The 23,651-nt window shown below is 47.1% G+C and overlaps 1 protein-coding gene across 2 annotated transcripts in view; it reads left to right on the forward strand.

Annotated features, from left to right (window-relative positions):
* The first annotated feature begins 7,077 nt into the window (after nucleotides 1–7,077).
* Nucleotides 7,078–23,651, forward strand: part of GPR20 (G protein-coupled receptor 20) — a 36,680-nt gene continuing 20,106 nt past the window's right edge. Inside the window, exon 1 of one of the 2 annotated variants that reach the window (XM_077351374.1) lies at nucleotides 7,078–7,211. The gene's annotated coding sequence lies outside the window, so the exon portion shown is untranslated. The remainder of the gene's footprint in view (nucleotides 7,212–23,651) is intronic. The other variant, XM_077351373.1, reaches the window with a different exon arrangement.

Below are 23,651 nucleotides of genomic sequence, written 5' to 3' on the forward strand. Positions count from 1 at the left end.
GAAAAAGCGGCATATAAGAACCAACTCTTCTTCTTCTTCAGTAATCTCAGGGCTCTCTCAGCCTCACCTACCTGACAGGGTGTCTGTTGTGGGGAGAGGAAGGGAAGGCGACTGTAAGCAACTTTGAGACTCCTTCGGGTAGAGAAAAGTGGCATATAAGAACCAACTCTTCTTCTTCTTCTTCAGTAATCTCAGGGCTCTCTCAGCCTCACCCCCCTCACCAATTCTTCTTCTATTTCTTCTTCCTCCTCCTCCCCCTCCTCCCCCAGGTATTGGAAAATCCCGCTGTATGTTTCTCAGTGAACAGGTCCAGAATGTATCTTTGTTGTGTATGATTTTATCACTAACCTTTGTGGCTTTCACTTAAATTTAACATGCGCTATTTAAATGTTCACCCCTTTCAGTATCAAGTTCCAAATGGCCATGACCTTTCGGACAAAGTCACATTGTTCAATTAACTCCATTCTTCATTTTTTTTTTTTTAAAAAACCCTCTCTATCTTACATGCCCAAGAAAACCGTTTGCTACCATTCTTTGACAAACAATCACTGTAAAAATAGCAGCCTTGTGTTCTATATACAACTAAATGCCGACCCGGCTCAATTCATCTGCATTTTTCTCAGTGAGGAGGAAACAAACCAAGGGAAGCAATTCTTGGCCTCTTGCCCTTTGGGGGCGAATTTTTGTGGGCTTCAATGTCAAGTGCCGATGTGAGAATTCCTCTGCTGCCTGCATGCAAATAGATGAACATCTGGACCATTAGCGCAAGAATCCCACTCCAGTTAGAATCATAGAATCACAGAATCCTAGAGTTGGAAGGGTCCATAGAGGCCATCTAGTCCAACCCTCTGCTCAACACAGGATCAGCCCAAAGCATCCTAAAGCAGTTAGCCTCTTAGGGTGTGATATCTCCTCCAGCTGTTACTCTAAAATGTTTATGATTATATTTTCCTTTGCAAAATGACCAAATTGTGGCATTAGAGCAAGAGTGTGGTGCTATCATGCTCCCTGGTCAGTCCTTCAGCAGATTTATTTGTTTGTTTGTTAGATTTATATACCGCTGCTCCCAGCAAGCTGGCACGCGTCGGTTCGCAGTAAATCATCATATAAAACAACAATCTAACCCCCCCCATAGTACAATCATCAATACCCCAGAAACACAATCAAGATGGCGGTAATACAGTATAAAATCCCTTCCCCAATGACTCATAACTGTGGTTTCTAGCACGGTCATAACAATGCCCTTGATGGATATCAGAGATAGATTGTTATCACCAGGGTCTAGTATAACTCCAAGCCAAGGAAAACAGGGGGAGGGAAGACCCGATCGAATACCCTGAGTCTTCTGCCTGGCCTCAACCAAACGCCTGGCAGAAGAGCTCCGTTTTGCAGGCTTTGCAGAACACAACAAAGTTTTGAACTCTGGAATGTATTTTGTGTCCAGGTAGTTTTGTGTCCACAGTAGATATCCTGGAATTACAGTTGATCTCCAGACTACGGAGATCAGTTCATGGCCCTCCCCTGGCCTTAGCATACTATCCTTTTTTAAGCCCACCAGCTCCAGTTGAGGGAAGAAACTATGGGATCTGGGTTTGTTAAAGGGAAAGGGATGATAAGAAAAAAAGAAAATTGGGTGCCTCAAGGCCTCCTGGCCTCCACTACCTAACAGGAGAGACAGCCAGTAGGCAAATAAAGAAGGAGAAAAGTTCAAACACAATTCATTCCCAAACCCTCCAGTTAGCTATAACACAACTGAAGTTAAATTGACCCCTAAAAGGTAAAGGTAAAGGTATCCCCTGTGCAAGCACCGAGTCATGTCTGACCCTTGGGGTGACACCCTCTAGCGTTTTCATGGCAGACTCAATACGGGGTGGTTTGCCAGGGCATTCCCCAGTCATTACCGTTTACTCCCCAGCAAGCTGGGTCCTCATTTTACCGACCTCGGAAGGATGGAAGGCTGAGTCAACCTTGAGCTGGCTGCTGGGATTGAACTCCCAGCCTCATGGACAGAGCTTTCAGACTGTTGCCTTAACACTCTGCGCCACAAGAGGCTCTTATAAATTGACCCCTGCCAGGGCCTTTTCTGCCCTGGCCCCGGCCTGGTGGGCATCCTGTGCCATTTGACTGGCTGCTGTAGGAAGCAGAAGGCTCGTTTAACCAGACTACAGGTTCATTCATCAGGACAACTTTTATGTTTTGAAAGCAGAGCAGAGGATGAACTTTCATTCCCCTGTATGGACGGACGTGAATGGATTGCTGGCAGCTGGGGCCCAGTGTGCAGGTTTTAGAATCTGCATTATATTGACTGCAGCCAGAGAAGGGTAAATAATTTGGATTCAAGAAAGGTCTGCCTATTCTTAGTAAATATACTAGATCCACCGAAGGCTTCTTTCTGGGGGCTGATAATACCCAGAGCTGGGGTGGGGGGTGGGGGGTAATGGCTTAAAAATAACTGTACTAACCAAACCAAAGGTCACCGTAAGGAAAGGAATTAAGCTGCCTTTGAAATATAACGCTGTTGTAATAACATTTCTGGCCGAGAGCAGTCAGCTTGCATGCTTTAGGTTTAAGATGACAAAACAAGAAGGGGTGGAATTCTTCGCGGAAAGCCGGAACCTAAGAAAATGGATTACGGTGGAGCGTTTCTTTCTTTCTGCATCCAGAATCGCTACAGCAGGCTGGACCTCGCAGCATTTCACAACTTTTGTCGAATCCCGAAACGGAAGCCGGGGGACCAAGGAAAAATCGGAATGCTGCTAGCTTCAGTCAGCTGTCTTTAGAAGGAGATATGAACCCCACCATAAACACAGAAATGGAAAGTCATACATTATTTTGATTTTCAATCAGCCAGCATGGTGTAGTGGGGTTTCTTGAAGCCTGAAGAATGTTTCAGGAGTTTCTCAATGGTAAAAAAGTTGAGACAGGCTGTTCTAATGGAAGAGAAGATAACTCAGTGGTAGAACATCTGCTTGGCATGCAGAAGGGCCCAGGTTCAATCCCTGTTTTTTCCAGTTAAGTCTTGGGTAGTAGGCAATGCAAATGCCTGAAAATGTGGAGTATCATAGCCAGCCTTAGTCTATATATATTTAATATAGAGAGGACACGCAGTGATGGGTTTAAACTTCAAGTACAAAGATATAGGCTAGATATCAGGAAAAACAATTTCACAGTCAGAGTAGGTCAGTGGTGGAATAGGCTGCCTAAGGAGGTGGTGAGCTCCCCCTCACTGTCCAGTCTTCAAGGAAAGGTTGGATGCACACTTTTCTTGGATGCTTTAGGATGCTTAGGGCTGATCCTGCGTTGAGCAGGGGGTTGGACTAGATGGCCTGTATGGCCCCTTCCAACTCTAGGATTCTATGATTCTATGCTATTTCTTTGATTTCTATACCACCCCCTTAGCAAGCTAGCTCAGGGCAGCATACAATCCCAAAACATATCAACACAGCGTATAAAATCAGATAAAAATTAAAAATCAGTTTACAGTAACTGATTAACAACAGCTCAACTTAGGTCAGCTGCAACCAACCATTTCTGAAGCATCTCCTGTAATTTGGTCCTCGGCCTTCACAAAAGGCCCCAAACATCCCTGAGCTAGAGATCGAGGGTCTTTCATGCCGCCAGGGGGTAGTCCTGCAGTATTGTGTCTCACTTCTAACACACCTGGCAGGCAATGAAATTAATGCTGAAATACCGCAGTGCCTTTTAAACAGAAACTTTACAAAATTCGGTAGTTCGGCTACAAAACTGACATTCGGGTGGTCACTCTCAATTTGACAAAGCAGAAATTATTGCTGTTCAAAATATATAATTCACTTGAAAATATCAATTGAGCAGTATTTTCATTTTTGAAACGTTTTTTTTTTTAAGTTTATCAACAGTAGAAAATTTATTTCTTGTTGACAGGATTGGATTTTTTAACTTCATTTCATAACAACGTAAAAAGGGTAGCCTCCAGCTTCCAGCATCACAAGAACAACTCCCTTTTATTTTGGGAAATCTGGAGCAAGAAATGTCCCACTGTGTGATCATAGATAAGAAGTTTCTTCTCTTCCACTTTCATAGAGAGAACTTGTACTGAGCAGAAGGGGGGGGGGGGAGACTGGCCTAAGTAAACAACTGCAAATTAGGATAAGACCAAATCTACTGTGGGGCCAAAACAATCACACTTATCTTCTTGAAGTTAACAAGAAGTTAACTATTAAAATAGTTGCTCAGAAGCAAGGGGTGTCAAACATACAGCCCATGGTCTGGAACTGTCTCATCCAGGGCTCTTGTCCAGTTTGCAAGCTACCTGTATTGCCAGATGACGGCGTCTGTGCCTTATATCCCTGTCTACATGTTCGGACTTTCAGACTAGACTCGGTCCTAGGGCCCTCCAGAGCTAATAAGAGTGTTTTGAAAATATGCGGTTCTTAGTTACATCTCCAGACTCACAACGCTTTGAGGTTTAAAAGAGAGATAATCCGGAAAAGATTATTCACAAATATATATCTTATTTATCTTCTTCAGTCTCCTTACTGAAGCAGAGTACAAAAGCTTAAAAGATAGTCACAAAAGCAGCACATTGCAAGCCTCTGTGGCAAGGCTGCAAGCAGGACTACATCTCACACAGCAGCAGATGCAGAGAGAGCAGCGCCTAATGGAGGACGCTGCTCCTCCTTGCTAGCTGAAGCACACACACTGATCTGCTCTCCCTGATGAAAGAGGAAGTGGGCAGGAGCCCACCTTAAACAAAGGAATCCCCAGGACATGTGCTCGAGGTTTTTCCGTTGCAACCTCACCTGTGACCGCTTGATGCACTAGTGAGCACAAAAGTACTACTCAGCTGATTAAACAGCCTAACAACAGCCCTTCAAGGCTGACTCCACCAAATTACTTGCTGATTGCAATTCCAACTTTACTGTCCCGGTGCTAATGAATAATGGACATTAGAAATGGGGGCATCAGAGAGATACTTTAAGAAAATACTGTTAATGTTTATACAAGTGTTAATGCTTTATACAAGTTAGTATTTGAGTTAAAAAATAATATTGGTAATTGGGTTTGCCTGCATCCTTTATGAATTTCATACCCCTGGTACCTGGCATGACATTTTATGACACACACTACCCGGACAAACAAAGATACATTTATGGCAGATCCAGCCCATGTAACAAATAGTTTGACACCTCTAGCTTACAAGAAACAGTAATTCATCCATATATTTAAAAGCTTTTCATCACTCTCAATTTCACATACAGAAGGTGAAGGAAGGGTCTTGGATTCTCCTGCTTCAGAACTGTCATTAGAATAAAGTTTAATTTGTTTTTAAAGAGAATAAAGATGAGAATCATTGGGTCCAGCATTCCATCCAGTGCGTTTACAGTCCAGGACTATTCACAAAACAATCAATAGATGTGGTAAAGTAAAGGTAAAGGTAAAGGTATCCCCTGTGCAAGCACCAGGTCATGTCTGACCCTTGGGGTGATGCCCTCCAGCGTTTTCAGACTCAATACGGGGTGGTTTGCCAGTGCCTTCCCCAGTCATTACCGTTTATCCCCCAGCAAGCTGGGTACTCATTTTACTGACCTCGGAAGGATGGAAGGCTGAGTCAACCTTGAGCCGGCTGCTGGGATCGAACTCCCAGCCTCATGGGCAGAGCTTCAAACTGCATGTCTGCTGCCTTACCACTCTGCGCCACAAGAGGTCCCAATTATGCCCAGCAACGCCTTTCCTGGCAATCACCAGTGGGTGGGGCCATTGCCTGTCCCTGGGTGGTCTCCAGTTCAAGTACTAACCAGGGCTAACCTTGATTAACTTCCAAGGTCCAGTGAGATCAGCCTGGCCCATCCAGGTAAGGGCAGTGACCCCAAAGGTCTTTTAAGACAAGAGATGTTCAGAAGTGTTTTGCCATCACTTTTCTCACAGTAGCATCTCTGGATCTCCTTGATGGTCCCAACCAGGGGCAACCCTGCTTAGCCTGTGAGATCTGACAATATTGAACTAGCCTGGCCCATCCAGGTGGTGACTCCATAGGTCTTTTAAGACAAGAGAGGGATAGAGGTGATTTGCCATTCCCTGCCTCTAAGTAGCATCTCTAGATCTCTTTGGTGGTCTCAGCAGGGCCAACCCCGCGTGGTACTGAAAACTTGACAATATCAAGCTAACCTGGACCTTCCAAGTCCAGGCCACGTTTTCTACTCCATATCCAGTTTTAGAGGACCTCTTTCCTGCTTTGCTTAGCCCTTTTAATTTCTGAGCTGAAAAGCAGGGTTTCTTCATGGGGAAAGTTCTCAAGACCCTTTCTCCTTTGAAAAGCAGGGTTTCTTCATGGGGAAAGTTCTCAAGACCCTTTCTCCTTTGAAAAGCAGGGTTTCTTCATGGGGAAAGTTCTCAAGACCCTTTCTCCTTTGAAAAGCAGGGTTTCTTCATGGGAAAAGTTCTCAAGACCCTTTCTCCTTTGAAAAGCAGGATTTCTCCATGGGGAAAGTTCTCAACTTTCTCCTTTGAAAAGCAGGGTTTCTTCATGGGGAAAGTTCTCAAGACCCTTTCTCCTTTGAAAAGCAGGATTTCTCCATGGGGAAAGTTCTCAAGACCCTTTCTCCTTTGAAAAGCAGGGTTTCTTCATGGGGAAAGTTCTCAAGACCCTTTCTCCTTTGAAAAGCAGGATTTCTCCATGGGGAAAGTTCTCAAGACCCTTTCTCCTTTGAAAAGCAGGGTTTCTCCATGGGGAAAGTTCTCAAGACCCTTTCTCCTTTGAATGACCTCCCCCTGCCCCTGCTCAGCTCACAGCTATTTTTTTTTTCCATTCCTTTTTTCGCTATTATTCATGCCACTCCTATAGAATGAGCACATGACACGGGGACCTTCCCAGAGCTATTCAGGTCTCAGCCCGGCCAGTGCCTGGATCAGATGCCCCCACCCACCCCCCAATAAGCCACCCTCTAATTCCAAGCAGAAGAAAGAGTTCTGTGTAAGAAAAGACGAGCATCAGATATTAGACAAGCCGTTTCTCCCCGGTCCCGGACAGACAGCTCTGAAGCGGTTCATTTTTAGACCTCCCTTCCTGCCTTTTGCCAAAGTTTTTGGATGCTAGAGAAAGGGCTGTGACGTCAGGGCCAAAGTAAACCAAGAAGCCTGTCTGACTGCCAGCGAACTGAGTATCAGTTTGAAAGAAGACTGTCCCGGAGCCAGGCACTGCGGGAAATTTCTCATCCTAGTAGTGGAAACAGGTAGGGTGGAGAGCTTTTTGGGATAGGGGGTGGGGAGATGGTGCATTGTCTGTCTGTCTGTCTGTCTGTCTGTCCGTCCGTCCGTCTGTCTGTCTGTATGAGTTGTTCTCTTGTCTTTGGTCGAGTCCCTCGTTTTTACAGATACAATCTGGAGCGCATTCTGCCATGGGGATGGTATTTCAACCATCCGTCCCATGAGTAACATTGGTGCGTTGGGGATACCTCGAAATGTTAAGCAAGGCTTATAGAAGGCCGGGGAAAGAGACATGTTCGATCCGGCTCAAACAATCATTCTCAGACTGTAGGTCCGGAGGCAGAAGTGGGTCGAAATGATCTCGCAGGTGGGTGATGAGGCTGGGAAGGACAAGGGGTGTCTACGGCAAATGGGGCTTGCCCTTGGCATCATGTGTGAATTGGCCATGAAAGCAGAGCCTGTTTCTAACAGCCCGTTTATAAACTACCCAACCTGAAAAATAATTTATTGGGGGTTAACTGAAGTGAGATTCATTTTGTTCTTTTGCTCCCTTAAACCCCACCGTACTCCTCACTGGGGCCACCAAGCAGCTTCCCTGGTTCTCTTCTCCTCCATTTTATCCTCACAACAACCCTGTGGGGTAGGGCAGGCTGAGAGGGCATGACTGACCCCAGGTTATCCTGCAAGCTCCCATGGCAGAGTGAGGATTCGAACTGGCATCTCCTAAATCCTTGTCCAACGATCTAACCATTACACCACACTCTTGCTTTGTATCAGCTTCAGACCAACACGGCTACCCACCTGAAATAGTTGCTTTATGTTGGGTAGGGAGTAACTTTGCATGCAGAGTAAGTTCAAGGAGGGGGTTCTACTAACAAGTGTGAAGACCTGGTGGTCTGTAGAACAAGAAAACAGGGACATTTTACTGGAGTTAATGCCCTCATTCTGGGACTGATTCTAAGGAAGATCTAAATTGAACTTGGTGGTTGTTTGGATACCTAAAGGATATGGTTAACAGAAGGACTTTGCAAGTATGTAGCAAGTCTCTTTTTATTGTCACTGACTACTACGAAATTGTTGGGCAGGCTTTGTCATTGATACAAACAGGACGATCTGGTTGATGAGGCAGACGACAGATCCGAGCCCAAGAGCACCTTACGGAATAACAAGAGTTTCACAGTATAAACTTCCTAGAGTCAAAATGTGCTTTGTCATATACTTGTAGAGTCTTGCAGCCTTTTTATCTCAGTCAGAATGGGAGGGGTGTTGTAAAGAATGCTTGCAAAAGATGCAGAGGTACAATGCCCGTTGTAAGCACCTTCATCAGAGGAACTGCTCGAGGGCAGAACATGAGCATCTAGAGTGAGATAAAGAGTCCGAGATCCCTATTCAGCCCTGGGGGGTCCATGGTTCTGAATTTGTGGATTAACTCGTGAATGCGGATGTCAACACTGAAGGTTTGAGTTAGGTTTAGCAATATTAGAATCAATGTGCTCTGGATTTTGTTACTTTTCAATTTTCTAAGTAAACTATATTCAAAATGTCAATGCTGAGAGCTTAAAGGGAAACTGCACCAAACCACATCTCTGCTTATCTGGTACCAATTACGGTTGCCTCTAGGTGAGCAAGCAAGGGAGAATTTTGCATACAGGAAGATGGTGGGTTAGCATACCCCAATGTGATGGTGGGTTAGCATACCCCAACGGGTGAGAGACCTTCCTTCTTTCCTTCTTTCCTCCTTTCCTCTCTCTCTCTCCCTCTCTCTCTCTATCTCTCTGCCTCCCTGCCTCTGCCCCTCTTTCTTCCTTTCTTGGTTTAATTTTGCAGTTTCAGAGAAGTGGGGGAGGTAGCAGGCATATTGGAGCATTTGATGTATTATATTATTGTTTTTTTATTGTGTTTGACTGATTTTAACATGTTGTAGACCACTCCAAGCATGGTCAAAGAGAGGGGGAGTATATACATTTAATAATAAATAAATATCTGTAAATATGTTTTATTTTAAGAAAAAAGGCAGAGATATAAAAGAAATACAACGAAAAAAAGGATTATATATCTCAAATCATAGTTTTCAAACATTATTATACATTACAGGGTACATAGAACAAACAAGGGAAAAAGCAACAGATTTCTCCCCAATGCCCTCCTTATCATAACCGTGACAATAATAGAATTTCTAAACATTATAACTAGTCTATTTTACCAGCATATTATCAATTTTCATCGTTCCCTCATATTCCGTATGATGTACCTCATCACCTCTGCATATCAGCTGTAACGCATTAGCTATAGCCAGTAATATGTCAGCATTGAAAAAGAAAATCAATTCTATATCTCACAATAGAGCCTCTTGTGGCGCAGAGTGGTAAGCGGCTGAAAGGCTGTCTGAAGCTGTCTGTCCATGAGGTTGGGAGTTCGATCCCAGCAGCCGGCTCAAGGTTGACTCAGCCTTCCATCCTTCCGAGATCAGTAAAATGAGTGGAAGAAGAAGAAGAAGAGTTGGTTCTTATATGCCGCTTTTCCCTACCCGAAGGAGGCTCAAAGCAGCTTACAGTCGCCTTCCCATTCCTCTCAAGTACCCAGCTTGCTGGGGGGTAAATTGTAATGACTGGGGAAGGCACTGGCAAACCACCCCGTATTGAGTCTGTCTGAAAGCTTTGCCCATGAGGCTGGGAGTTCGATCCCAGCAGCCGGCTCAAGGTTGACTCAGCCTTCCATCCTTCCGAGGTCGGTAAAATGAGTACCCAGCTTGCTGCTGGGGGGTAAACGGTAATGACTGGGGAAGGCACTGGCAAACCACCCCGTATTGAGTCTGCCATGAAAACGCTGGAGGGCGTCACCCCAAGGGTCAGACATGACCCGATGCTTGCACAGGGAATGCCTTTACCTTTTTATCTCACAATAGAAAAAGAAAATCAAAAATATTGTTATTCAAACAATCAAAAATATTGTTATTCAAACGCCAGTTCTTTATACATTTATATGCCATGTTCCTCTCATTCTGCTTTAACGTCAGAATACACTGGCTCTATGTTTGTGTACCGTTTTAAATAATAAATAATAAATTGGCCTTCTGCATTCATAATAAACTCTCCCATCTCCCCTCAGGGGACTGGAGCTCTTTCCATACTAGGAAAGGCTAAAGAATTTGGGGCTTCTTCATCTGGGGGCCAGGAGAGCAAGCGTCAAATCCAGTAGCTAGACCCATAAGATTTCCAGAGGGGTCAGCTTTCGAGACTCAAGTCTCTGGTTCTTGCGGGTTTTCCTGAATGTGTGGCCGTGGTCAGGTAGTTTTAGTTCTGGATTTTTCGCCAGTAGCTGTGACTGATGAAACGTCAGAGAGGTAAGCTATCAAATCATGGCCGCACAACACACAACAGCCAGTTTGGTGTAGTGGTTAGGAGTGCGGACTTCTAATCTGGCATGCCGGGTTCGATTCTGCGCTCCCCCACATGCAACCAGCTGGGTGACCTTGGGCTCGCCACGGCACTGATAAAACTGTTCTGACCGGGCAGTGATATCAGGGCTCTCTCAGCCTCACCCACCCCACAGGGTGTCTGTTGTGGGGAGAGGGAAGGGAAGGTGACTGTAAGCCGCTTTGAGCCTCCTTCGGGTAGGGAAAAGCGGCATATAAGAACCAACTCTTCTTCTTCTTCTTCTGTTCACTCCAGACACAAAAGCCTTCAACAATTCAGTCAACGCTCTTTTTGATAGCTCACAACAGAAGTTCGCACTCCGCAAAACCTACTCCCTGGAAATCTCATTGATCTCCAAGGTCCTCCTGGACTTGAACCGAGGTCTTCCCCTGCAGACCCATCTGGCTACCCATCCAAAACTATCTCCGTGGTTCTGGGGAGACCACCAAGTGGGAGGAGAGCCAATAGATGTTTTTCAAAACTGCCCAGGGTGTGGAGCAAATGGACAGAGAGAAATTCTTCTCCCTCTCCTATAATACCAGAACCGGAGGTTACCAGACACAAATTGGCACCAGGAGAAAGAAAAGAGGGTCTTCCCACAACACAAGATGAACACATGGAATTCAGGGTGGCAAGATGTCATGGTAGCTCCCATCTTGGAAGAAGAGGAGCTGGGTTTTTTATGCCCTGCTTTTTACTCCCTGGAGGAGTCTCAAAGCGGCTTCCAATTGCCTTCCCTTCCTCTCCCCACAACAGACACCCTGTGAGGTAAGAGGGGCTGAGAGAGCTCTAAGAGAACTGTGACTGGCCCAAGGTCAGCCAACCACCTGCATGTGGTGGAGGAGTGAGGAATCAAACCCAAATCTCAAGATTAGAGGCTGTCCCTCTCATCCATTGTACCAAGATGGCTCTGAAATTTAGGTGGGTTTTTCAGGGGGCTAGACAAATCTTTGGCAGAACATATCTCTTGACGGCTATTGGTCATGATAGCTCAATGAAACATCCAGATTCAGCAAAAGTCTACCTCTGAATAACAATTGCTAAGGGGGGAGAGTGCTGCTTTCATGCCTTGGCTGCTGGTTTCCTAGAGGCATCTGATGGGCCTTGTGGAAAACAAGATAAACCATTTGGATTTGATCCAGTGCTCTTACATTTCTGCAAACATAGGTATGGATGAGTAAGCCAGTTATTAAGCAGTTTTGTCAGCTAGTAAAGTTAGCTGACGTCCTTACAAGAATGTCTTCAACTTCCGAGCTATTCCAAATGCCATTGTCAGGAACTGCGTAAGTCACAGAATCATAGAATCATCAAGTGGGAAAGGGCCATCGAATACATCCGGTCCAACCCCCTTTAGCATCATCCTAAAGCAGGGGTAGTCAAACTGCGGCCCTCCAGATGTCCATGGACTACAATTCCCAGGAGCCCCTGCCAACATTTGCTGGCAGGGGCTCCTGGGAATTGTAGTCCATGGACATCTGGAGGGCCGCAGTTTGACTACCCCTGTCCTAAAGCATATCTGTCCAGCCACTGCTTGAAGACTGCCAGTGAAGAGGAGCTTACCACCTCCTGAGGCAGCCAATTTCACTACTGAACTACTCTGACTGTGAACAATTTTTTCCTAATATCTAGCCGGTATCTTTGGGACCTCTCCTCTGCAACAGAAACCACTCCCTGCACTCCTCCAAGTGACCACCTTTCAAATTCTTCAAGAGAGCCATCCTGTCCCCTGTGTCAGTTGTAGGGAGAGGAGAGGAAAGGAAAGGCGACTGTAATCCGCTTTAAGACTCCTTTGGGTAGAGAAAAGCGGCATCTAAGAACCAACTGTTCTTCTTTTTTAGTAATCTCAGGGCTCTCTCAGCCTCACCTCCCTCACAGGGTGTCTGTGGTGGGGAGAGGAAAGGGAAAATGGATGTAATCTACTCTGAGACTCCTTCAAGTAGAGAAAAGCATTATATAAGAACCAACTCTTCTTCATAATGGGGAGACAGAACCATTCATGGAGTGTAGGACACTGAACAGCAAAATGAGGGAGAGGGAATCAACTTTGGCTCAATAGGGCCCATTATGCACAGAGTGGAAGGTCCGCATTTGGGGTGGAATGGCAGCAGTTAAAATCACCAATTATGCACACTGCAGGCGGCAACCAGGCGCAGAGTCAACATATGCCGCCGAAAAAGCCGTGTTAGCAAGATGCGGAAGAAAGTGGAGCTTCCTGGGACCAGGGCACAACCAGAAGCGGCTCTGGAATAGCCACGTGCATAATCGGATACTCTGGGTTTTGCCGCCGTTGCATTCCGTCCCATGCGTAAGCGGTTTGCTTCGCTTCTTCCTCCTCCGCGTTCTCCATGCCGCCGTTTCAACGGCCATGCATAATAGGCCTTCCAGAGCATCTGCTGGGCATGCAGAACGTCGCAGGTTCAGCCCCCAGCATCTCCAGTTGAAAGAGAATCAGGTGATGGGAAAGATCTGTGCCTGAGACCCTGGAGAGCTGCAGCCTGTCTGAGTCAACAGGAAGCTCCATTTGGGATCAGTTTTCCAAATCTGCCTATTAATAGGACAGGCACGAGCGTCCTCCCAAGGTACGGACACCTCCCCAGCCTTGCTTTGGGATCCGTGTCTGGCCTCTGACTCAGTCCTGACTCACCGCTGCGTGTTTTTGGATGACCTGCCACCCCCTCCCTTGAAAACAGATGCCAGAAGCCTGGCAAAACTGTTTTGAAAATATAAAATGAACAGGATGGAAGGTCTGTTTGTGGCTTCTTTCACACAAAGCTGTGGAACTCCTCGCCACAGGAAACCCCATGTGGACACAAACACCCTGCGAAATAAGACTTTGGGTAGCTGAGTAACAATGCCAGGCCTCGGTTTGACTTCTCAGATGGTGTGGACTCTCTGGCAGATAATCAGGTTTGGGCCTTTGCTATTTTTATAGGTCTGTGCTGCTTGTTCGTTTCACTGCTGCTCTCATCTTAGTTTTTGAGAGTTTTATGATTGCGCTGATGTGCTCGGGTTTTTTCCCGTCATGGACGGCTACTGTTTCAAAGACATCAAGCTGCTACTCCCCAGTTCAGCTCCCTGGGTGAGCTGAGGTCATATGCTCAATCTTCCCACCTCACCAAGCAACCTCACAGGGTTGTTGTGAAAATGTAGGCAGATGGTTAGTGGGTGGGCAGAAGGGATTGTGTCCATGCTTGGCTCTTGTAGCCCTTTCTTGCCTGCCCAGGAAAATGCCGATCGCCACTTTGGGGTCGGGAGGTGAATTTTCTCCAGGGCCTAGTCTGCACACACAGGATAATGCACTTTCAATGTGCTTTGGCAGCTGGATTTTCCTGTGCGAAACAGGAAAATCTACTTTGAAAGTGCATTGAAAGTTCATTATCTATTGTGTGCAGACAAGGTCCAGGCCAGACTGGACAGGGATTCTGTTTTGGGGGAGGAGGTGCATCATCTGGTCACTGTGGTGGGCAGGTAGTTGTGAATTTCCTGCAGGGGGTTGGACTAGATGACTCTGGGGGTCCCTTGTCTCCATGATTTTATGATCAAATTGCAGGAGAACCCTGTCTGCCACACTGAGCTTTACAGAGGAAGGACAGGGTTAAAATTTGATAGATATTTCTCTTCTCCCAGGAGGAATGACAGAAACACATGAAGCCTTCTGCTGAATCAGGCAAAATCAGTATTGCCTGCTGAGACAGGCAGCAGTTCTTGAGAGTGTCTGAAAGAGGTTTCTCACATGATCCTTTTTCAATTGGCAATGCCGGGCATTGAACCTGGGACTTTCTGCACGCCAAGCAGATGTTCTGCCACAAGAAGCTGTGTTATTCTCAGTCCAGATCAAGGTCTCCAGATGAGAGAATATGTCCGCATATAACTACATCACGTCCACACCCCCTTAATGTCCCTCAAGAGACTTTATAATTAAATGCCAGCAGCTCAGACTTAATCCTGCAACAACTCCTCCTCACTTTCAGCAAGTAGCCATAAGGCAAGCACTTCTCCTTTAAGCCTGCAGCTCTGCTCAAAGCCTCTGGTTTCGCCTCTCTAATGACACAGGTGATCGTAGAGAATTGGAAACAGGCAGCTGGTTTTCATCTGTTGGATCAGAGCTGGAGGGGGGGAGAGAAGCATATCTCTTGGCTTTAACTCTTGACATGTTTGCACCTATTCTTTGTTTGCCAGTTTCTGCTGCTGCTGGTCTGCTGGCTATACTGGCCCCTTCCTCTTCTGGGGAGTCCTCACTGTCTCTAAGCGATGACTAACCCATGCCATCCATATTCTATCAGGGTTTGTATTGTCTGCTCGGAATGGCAACAATTCTCCAGAGTCTCAGGCTGAGATCTTTCACGCTTGGTGGCCACCTGCTCTTTTCCACTAGAGATTCCAGGACCTGGGACCTTCTGCAGGCAAGGCAGATGTCCTACCAATGGGTCAGAGACCCTCCTCTTCATACTCATTTATTTATTTACAACAGGGGTAGTCAAACTGCGGCCCTCCAGATGTCCATGGACTACAATTCCCAGGAGCCCTTGCCAGCATTCGCCAGCGAATGCTGGCAGGGGCTCCTGGGAATTGTAGTCCATGGACATCTGGAGGGCCGCAGTTTGACTACCCCTGATTTACAACATTTGCATCCTGGCTTTGCCCTTGCAAGGACTGCCAAGACAGTTAACCATTTAAAGCATACATAATAAACTCTCATTAAAAACCATTAAAATCAAACACACACCCTGCTGCCAATACCCATCATCATCAAACAGAGCTAAAATAACTGCTGCTAGAATATTTGTGGTGAAGGAGGGATAAGAACATAAGAAGAGCCTTTCTGAATAAGAGCAATGGATCGCCTAGTCCAGCATCTTGACTCATTGAGCAGCAAATCAGTTCCTGTGGAGGGCCAATTACAGGCCTTCAGGTGTAGTGGTTAGGAGTGCCGATTTCTAATCTGGCGAGCCAGTTGATTCCGTGCTCCCCCACATGCAGCCAGCTGGGTGACTTTGAGCCAGTCACAGCATGGATAAAGCTGCTGTTCTGGTCGAGCAGCGATATCAGGGCTCTCTCAGCCTCCCCTCCCTCACAGGGTATCTGTTGTGGGGAGAGGAAAGGGAAAGTGACTGTAAGCTGCTTTGAGACTCCTTCGGGTAGAGAAAAGTAGCATATAAGAACCAACTCTTCTTCTTCTTCAGTAATCTCAGGGCTCTCTCAGCCTCACCTCCCTCACAGGGTGTCTGTTGTGGGGAGAGGAAGGGAAGGCACTTTGAGACTCCTTTGGGTAAATAAAAGCTGCATATAAGAACCAACTCCTCTTCTTTTTCTTCTTCTTCTTCTTCAGTGATATCAGGGATCTCTCAGCCTCCCCTCCCTCACAGGGTGTCTGTTGTGGGGAGAGGAAAGGGAAGGCGATTGGAAGCCACTTTGAGACTTCTGCCAGTAGAGAAAAGTAGCATATAAGAAACAGCTCTTCTTCTTCTTTCCCTGAAGTTGCCTCCTGGCACTTGGATTCAGAGGTTTAGTGCCTATGAATGTGGAGGTTCCCCTCAGTCACTTATATATATATTAAGGTGACCAGATTGTCCCATTTTTGGAGGGACATCTGGGGGCACCTGGCAAATTGTACTTATGTTGAAATTAAAATATATTACAATACCATTTTTGCATTCTATGTGTTCTATGAAAATTTTTGTTGCTCCATATAGACCAAATTTTTAATCAAGAACCCCCCACCCCCACCCCCTGGTCAATGGTGTTCCACTTTACCAATGTTAAAATCTGGTCAACTTAATATATATATATTTCCCAGACTAAAATATGGATTCTTGGATGCTTTAGGATGCTTAGGGCTGATCCTGCGTTGAGCAGGGGGTTGGACTAGATGGCCTGTATGGTCCCTTCCCACTCTATGGTTCTATGATTCTATGGCTGCTGTACAACAACCCAGACAGGTAGGCAATACATTTTGTTTTGGATTTGCAGTAGGTGTGAGTCCATATGTGTGGTGTGGGGGACACATAGGGATGTCACCTGGGAACCCAAGAAACGTTTGGGAACACTGCAGTGACAGGAGATCTGCAGCTACCATCTGGAGGTTGGCAACCCTAAAGTGCCTTCAGACAGGAAAGGGGGTGTACAAGACACTGTTATGTAATTCCGCCATGCGCAAATATGAATATATTAGGAAGGGAGGAAAATCCCGGGTTTCTAAAAACCGCGGCCACCCACGGAGCATAAACATTTCCTCCCTTGAGAAGCCAAGAGGTGGGGGAGGGTTTCTTACTGAAGAGGACATATTTTTGGGAGCCAGCAGTCTGCTTCCATGCCTTTTCTTAAGTGACAACATTTTATTTTTCCTGTTCAGAGACTGGTTTTGAGGTAAGGAGTCTGGGCGAAGAGTGTGGGAACGTTTTTGCAAGCGCACGGAACAAAACATTGGCTCAACTTCCAAGTGCAAAGATTCCATAATCGTGCAATAAAATATTAAGCATACAGAAGAGCCCTGCTGGATCAGACCTGGGGTCCATCTAGTCTAGCTTCCTGTCTCACACAGGAGCCCACCAGTTCCTCTGGAGGACCAACAACAGGGCAGAGAAGCTGAGGCCTTCCTAAGAACATCAGGAGAGCCCTGCTGGATCAGACCAGGGGTCCCTCCAGTCCAGCCTCCTGTCTCACCCAGGGGCCAGCCAGTTCCTCTGGAGGGCCAGCCACAGGGCAGAGAGGCCAAGGCCTGATGAGACCCTCAGGAGAGGGTCTCCCTGATGAGACCCTCAGGAGAGACCTGCTGAATCGTGCCAGTGGTCCATCTAACCCAGCATCCCATCTCACACAGCAGCCAACCAGAGGGCATGACCAACCCCAATAAGAATGCGAGAACAACCTGCTGGATCAGATTAATGGTCCATCTAGTCCAGCATCCTTTCCCACACATCCGTAACCTGGAGATGAGTTGCACTTCCAGGAAAGAGGCAACACTAACTGGAGTGCATTGTGCTGGGGTTGCCAACCTCCAGGTGGGGCCTGGAGATCTACCACGATTCCTGTTGATTTCCAGACAACCAAGACCAGTTCTTTGGGAGGTGATCTCTATGGCATTGTACTCTGCAGAAGTCCTTCCTTTTCTCAGCCTCAATGGTAGAGCGTGTGCTTGGCACGCAGACTGTCCCAGGTTCAATCCCCGGCATCTCTCATTAAAAGGACCAGGCAGTAGGTGATGGGAAAGACCTCAGCCTGATTTTCTGGAGAACAAGAGTGGCTCGGTGGTAGAGCATCTGCTTGGCATGCAGACGGTCCCAGGTTCAGTCCTGGGCTTCTCCAGTTTAAAGGACCAGGCAGTAGGTGATGGGAAAGACTTCAGTCTGAGAGCCACTAACAATCTGCATAGACAGTACTGACTTTGATGAACTAATCCAGGAGACAGCCCTGTAGTGTGTGGCTGAAGTCACCAGAACAGACCGTCAAACTGTTTGCCGAGCAGAGTAGCATCCATCCAGTAACACATTCAAACTCAACAGCTTTCCTTTCCCGCTCCCCTCCCCTGCTGACGAATCTCTTTGGTTAATCTACTTAATCTGATTCAGCCCATTACAGCTTGCAGTCTTAATTGCTTCCAGCTCAGGCTGCCAGCAAGTCCCTAAACGGCAGACTTCCTGGAAGGTATATTGCTTTTGAAGCCGTGTACTCAGAAGCAACACAGCTTGGCCGTACCATAAGGCACCGGGCTGCCCGCTTTTTAAAACTCTCTCTGCTCCTGTGCGTTTTGCAGCCGTCTGATCTGCAAACCACCTACGACATGAGGCTTTTTCTAATAGGAAAGGACACAAAATTCCAAATGAGGTCTAAGCAATGCAGAATAGAATGGCATTCTAGCTTCCCTTGCTGTAGATTCTCTGCTCCTAAAAATGCAGCCTAGAATCACATTTGCCTTCTTTGCTGCCATAGCACACTCTTGGCTCATATTCAACTCCAAAGTTCCTTTCACATGTCCTACTGTCAAGCCAGGTATCCCCCACCTGATACCTCCAGGGGCTTCCCAGCCTGAAGCTTGCAACCCTGCCCCACCCCCACTCCACAACCCTACTGCACATTCATTTTGGAAGACATTTATTTTAAGCCCTGTCATTCATTCCTCTGGAAAGATATTCTTACCAGCAGCAGCCTTTATTCCAGCGGCAGTTCATTTCCCACCCTTGACGTGCTCCCTGGCGTTTCCCTCCCCCTTCCGGAGCCAGGGCCATTTTGCAGATCTAGTGCTGTCCTCTCTCAGGCCTGGCATGTGTCAGAGAAGACGCACGGTCGCATGGGAACCATGCTCCTCTTTGGCAGGGTCTCACGGCCAGCTTGAAGCATGCCAGCTGTCACTGGTCCTCTCTCAAGGACAGCCAAGATGGCAGACAAGGGGTGGGGGGAGGGGTAAGCACAGCACATGGCCATATCCCATGCAAGGGGGGGGGCATGTAGAATTCCCATGCAGATAACAAGAAAGGAAAAGCATTGAGAAGGAAATCTCAGTGATGGGATACAGCTATGGTCAAAAAGATACCAAGCCTCTATGTGCGGAAACTGGTGTAAAAGAATAAATGGACATTAGTAAACAAAAGGTCATTGGAGGAATTTAATGACCATTGGGACTTCTTTTCTGCACACCATTAATGTAGCGTAACGCTTACCTTTTGAAGACGCAACATTTTTGGTGTGTTGCATGATGTTTCCCACATCCCGAGTTGTGGCAGCAAATGCCTAGCCATATATATGCTGAATTTATCATGTTATTTGTACTGTTTTTTTTAATTCCAGTTCCATGTAAACTGCCCTGAGACTCAGGGGAGGGCGGTGTATAAATATGATAAATAAATAAATATCTGCCATTTTATAGTGGTAGTTGGGGAATAACATTAGTTGAATTCCCAACCTATGTAGCTAGAGGAGAGCAACCAGCAGGCCGCCAGCCAAAGAAATGTGTGGAGGAGAAGAAGCGCTATTTCCACTTCCAATGTCCCACCCTCGCATCCGCCTCCCACTCTCTTCTCCCACAGATGGGAGTCTTGGTTGTTGTTTTTGTTGTTTTTTTAAGCGTACTGCCTGGAGCAACAAATAGGGTTATAAGCATGCAGGTAAAGCCTAAAATAATTCTTTCCCAAAGTTGTCACACAAAGCATGCCTCTCGCTAAAGTCCCTCCCCCAAATGAGAATATTTTTCTTAAGTTTCAAGACTTATGATTCCATATTGGGTGCTATTCAATAAACGCTATGCATCTACGATTTGAGAAGGTTTCAATTTTTAAAAATTAGCAGGCACTCAGAAGCTCATGCCTTGACTAAATCTTTGTTGGTCTTAAAGGTGCTATTGGATTCTGTTTTTGTTGTGCTACTTCAGACCCACATGGCAACCCACTTGAAGTTCAGACAAGTCTGGGGTATCCAGGGCAGGGCAGGATATTTCCCCACCCCATAATTTGGATTGCTGGATTGCTGGGAAACTTGAGCAGTGCCCAATAACTCCCTTCCATGAAGTTAGGCCTGGCGACTCTTCCACTCCACCTTCTTCTGGCAGAGAACCATGCCTTCCAGTGGAAGGAAAGAAGGAGGATGGAGACTTAGCCAAAAGAAATAAGTGGACTTACTTGGCTTGTTCTGTGAGTTCTTGGGCCAAAAAGAGGGTGATACAGACCTGAAATATATGCAAAGCCAATGAGGAATCCTATAGCTTTCTAAATCCAGCTATCATTCATCCGTCACACATTCCAGGAAGAGTTCAAAAGGGAGCAAGGAGCCATTCAGGGACGGGGATGCCATCTGAACTCTTTCTGCCATTTCAGTTCAGAAAGAAAAAAGCCAGGTTTTTACAAGCCTGGCCTCAGCTGACCCAGATTTGGGTCCCTGTCTGAGGCTCCTACAATGCATTACTTTGCTTCCAGTCAGGCCTATTATGCACGGCCACTGAAACGGCGGCATGGAGAACACGGAGGAGGAAGAAGCGAAGCAAACCACTTACGCACGGGACAGAACCCAATGGTGGCAAAACCCAGAGTATCCGATTATGCCCGTGGCTACTCCAGAGCTGCTTCTGGTCCCGGGAAGCTCCACTTTCTTCTGCATCTTGCTAACATGGCTTTTTCGGCAGCATGCGTTGACTCTGCGCCCGGTTGCCGCCTGTAGCGTGCATAATTGGTGATTTTAGCCGCCGCTATTCCACCACGAATGCGGACCTTCCACTCCATGCATAATGGGCTTCAGGGCCACTTCTGCATGGAATGGGAAGAAACGGACTTAAAAGAATCAAGTTAATAACGCTGTATTTTACTACGTCTCTGATTTGTTCTGTTGGACCGAGAGTGGAAACCATTACGGTTGCCATTACTTGGCCTGGAAATACCTTGAGATTTTAGGGGTGCAGCCTGGAGAAGGTGGGGAACAGAGGGACCTCAGCAGGGCACAATGACCTAGAATCTACCCTCCAAGCATCCATTTTCTCTACAAGAGCTGGTTTTTATATCCCATTTTTCTCTGCCCTAAGGCATCTCAAAGCGGCTTATAATCACCTTCCCTTCCATTCCCCACAACAGACACCCTGCGAGGTAGGTGAGGCTGAGAGAGCTCTGTCAGAACTGCTCTGACAGGCCTGTGACTAACCCAGGGTCGCCCAGCTGGCTGCATGTGGGGGAGTGGGGAATCCAACCTGGCTTTTAATCGCTACACCACGCTGGCTCAGTTCAGTTCCACTGGAGAAAAAGCCACTTTGGAAGGTGGAGTCTATGTCAGGATGCAGCACTGAAGCCCCTCCCCTCCCCAGCCCCACCTCCTCTAGATCAGGGGTGGGCAACTGTGGCCCTCCAGATGTTCACGGACTACAGAGGAAGGGGAAGGCGACTGTAAGCCACTTTGAGCCTCCTTCGGGTAGGGGAAAGCGGCATATAAGAAACAACTCTTCTTCTTCTTCAGTAATCTCAGGGCTCTCTCAACCTCACCCTCCCTCACAGGGTGTCTGTTGTGGGGAGAGGAAAGGGAAGGTGACTGTAAGCCACTTTGAGCCTCCTTCGGGTAGAGATCCAACATGGCTTCTCTTATGTTCTTAAGGAAGCTGGTGGACCTCCTGATGGCCCCTGGGTTTGGGCCCCTGAGTGACACTGAGTGTTGGACTGGAGGGGCCACTGGCCCGATCCAACAGGGCTCTTTTACGTTCTTATGGCCCCACTGATGGAATGCCTGATGGCCCCTGGATTCTGGCCACTTTGTGACACTGTGCTGTACTGATCCAACCTGGCTTCTTTTATGTTCTTATGGCCCTGCTGGTGGACCTCCTGATGGCTCCTGGGTTTTGGCCACTGTGTGTGACACAGAGTGGACTGGGTGGGCCATTGGCCTGACCCAACGTGGCTTCTCTTATGTTTCTTCCCCCTGCCTCCTGACACCTTGGGTACCAGCCAGTGAATATGAGGAGATGGACCAATGTGCGCCAACATCACACTGTCACACTTACGTCACCACCGCCAAAACCCAGAAGCAAGCACAGAGCTTTTGTGAAATCCTAGATCATCCCCATTTCACTTGTGGGTTTTGCCGGAAGTGCCATACGGCGCACCGTAGAATTTTACTGCAATGCTACAGCAATCTCAACGTCTCTTCTCATTTTTGCTAGAAGTGACGTAGGCACACCCACATGATACGGGCACACCAGAGCACGCCCTCTCCTAGGGGTTGGGCACTATCTGCCCAGTGACCCTCCTTTCCCCGCATACCCCACTCCACAGCCCCTTCGTTTTCATCCGGCCCCTTCTTTAGCTTTTGCTGCATGATGGAATTCTTTGTGTTGCTTTCCTTTCCATTACCATAAACGCCAAACCCCAGTGCAGCTGAGGCAGGGAGCGCCGCATGGAGGCCGCAGGGCCTTTGCTTGCTCGCTTAATTGGTGTCAAAGAGGGCATCACCTCGTCTGCTCTCCCACGCAGACGAGGACGGCTTTGTTTACTCGACCCCTTCCAAAGCAGGGAAACCCATTTGTCAAATCGCCACTACTGGAACAAATTCTGCACTAAGGTCCCCCAGGCTCGTTGCTGTCTCTCCTCGCTAGGTCCTGGGCATTAAGAGCACATCGCTTGTGCTGGCCCAAAACACGTGTTCCAGAAGGGCATCTGGGGGTGGCAGTGGGAGAGGCCCCCCTCAAGGCTTGCCCGAACCAGGAATCGCTCCACCCTGGGTTGCGGAAGTCAGAAACCGCTGCCTGTTTTGGAGGGTCTGCTTTTAGCTGTCGGAACCGATCATGGCTCTGGCTGACAAAGATCCACACTGCTGGAGGCTGCCTTGAAGGGTGGGTTTTGTGGGATTATAGCCCTGTGGTTCTTTCCCTTCCCAAACCTCATAGTCCCCAGGATCCAACCCCAAATCTGTTGGAACCTCCCCACCTAGAATTGGAAACCCTGCTCTACATTCTCGCTAATTTCCTTTGGTAGCTTGAAAACCACACCGGTGTCCAGGTTTTGTAACTGCGTTTAAATTGAGGGAGCAGATGTTTAATCCACTTAAAAACTCTTTCATCAGCCACTTGCTCTAACAAGGACACAGGGACAGTTTTGGCAGGAAGGGACAACTAATGGTTGCTGCTGTCAGCTGGGGCCAGGAGAGATTTGCTTCTTGTTGGAAGTTGCAAGATCTGCAATGTGCCTGATTCGACAGTGTATGAAGAATGAACTCCAGGGGGCAGCGGAGGAGATGTGCATTTAGCATAGTGAGAATAGGAACTTTCTGGTATTGGTCCTTTGAGCACAATTCGTCCCTCACTGACTCCAGAACAATCGTTAGTCGGTTAGGCTGATAGGTCAGTCTTCTCTTCTCTTCTTTAGTAAAGCTACTTATTCTTTAAACAGCTGGTGCCTCACCCTTCCTGTGCATATTTAAACTCTGCCAACATTTTGAAACTCTGCCAACTCTGCCAACCCACATGGCCCAAGCACAAAGTAGCAGCCACCAAGGTGTTTTAATGTTCAAGTCAAACCCTCCACCAAAGAATTAATGGACACAAGTCTGATATCAAAAATCACAGAACTGTGTAGGGGAACCCTTCAA

This window comes from Paroedura picta, chromosome 9 (genome assembly GCF_049243985.1).
Source record: "Paroedura picta isolate Pp20150507F chromosome 9, Ppicta_v3.0, whole genome shotgun sequence".
Lineage (NCBI taxonomy): Eukaryota > Metazoa > Chordata > Lepidosauria > Squamata > Gekkonidae > Paroedura > Paroedura picta.